At 37.3% G+C, this 1,181-nt stretch overlaps 1 long non-coding RNA gene across 1 annotated transcript; it reads right to left on the bottom strand.

The window, feature by feature from the left end:
• Positions 1-10: 10 nt before the first annotated feature.
• LOC111671255 (uncharacterized) lies at positions 11-1,181 on the bottom strand. Its single transcript, XR_015438372.1, has 3 exons — positions 1,122-1,181; positions 229-315; positions 11-141 (listed from the first exon to the last, which is right to left on the bottom strand). It is a non-coding gene; the product is annotated as an uncharacterized LOC111671255 (long non-coding RNA).

The following is a 1,181-nucleotide window of genomic DNA, read 5'->3' as shown; positions in this document are numbered from 1 at the left end:
CCAGTTTTACCTTGCATAATCAATAGGGGTCTTTCCACTGGAGTCCAGAGCCCCGGGATCAGCTCCATAAACTGCCAGCAGTTCTGCTTGTAACATCTGACCTGCTTTTGCTGCTATGTGTAGTGGGGTGTTTCCCTTCTCCTGTGGGTCCAAAACAATGTAATGATGAAAAATTAGTAGTATGTCAACTTGCACAATTTGTTTTGTTGCTTATTCCACTAGACTTACTGGATGGAAGAAATTGGCCTGTGCTCCCAAAGATAAGAGTCTGAGGCAGGTCTCCAGGTTTCCCGTCCGAACACTGGAATGGAGTTGCTGAAATGATATTGATAAGTACTTTGTTTTAATTTGATTGTGAATACACAGAGTTCTGGCTTTACTGCATACATTTGAGGGACATGATGCATTATTCTGCTGGAAATACATAAAACAAATATGAATGATAAAAGGTTAAGATTATTGAAATTTAAGGCGGTATCATTTAAAAAAGGTACACAGATACAACAATATAAGTTTATGGTTGCATGAAAGACAAAAACTCTTGCATGCCACAAAAATATCATTTTTATACCTTCTAGGCATTCTTGCACTTTTATTTTTATATATCAAAGAATTAAGTTGTAGTTAACCATAAATGGTTATTGAAATGCCTTATATTCTTATTCCTATAATCCATCTTGCCATTAGGAATACTTGAGAATTCATTGCACAAATCCAAGAAGAGTGTGATATAGAGGCAGCTGAGAGTTGAGGTCGGTCACAGGCTATACTATTTGATAGACAAAGCATGAGCATGACTAATTTCAGAAAATAGTAGTGGCAGTATGTCACAGCAGCACTGAATGCTAAGTATCAGTATATAAATAGGCCATGTCGTTTCTGAACTTTATAGGAAGTGCTTGGGTATCAAAGTTAAAAACCAAAAAGCACTCGCTCTGCTGTAGAAAAACATGGGTGTAACTCGTGGCATTCAGAAAACAAATGTGATTTAATTTCTCCACACTCCAATTGGTTTTACTGTCTCCAAGAAGATTATTCACATAGGATAATGCTGGGTTAGTTGTACGTACATCTAATAAATGCTGTTAAATAAACAATTCAAAAACAGAGCAATTTCTCACCTTGCTGAGGTCTTTTGCGGTTACACTGTCATCCTCCCGACAAGGCATCCGATGGACATA

Source organism: Seriola lalandi, unplaced genomic scaffold, assembly GCF_002814215.2.
Source record: "Seriola lalandi dorsalis isolate HSWRI2012SDOR001 ecotype SW California unplaced genomic scaffold, Sedor1 jcf7180002006764, whole genome shotgun sequence".
NCBI lineage: Eukaryota > Metazoa > Chordata > Actinopteri > Carangiformes > Carangidae > Seriola > Seriola lalandi.
This window is presented reverse-complemented; position numbering and strand designations above follow the sequence as displayed.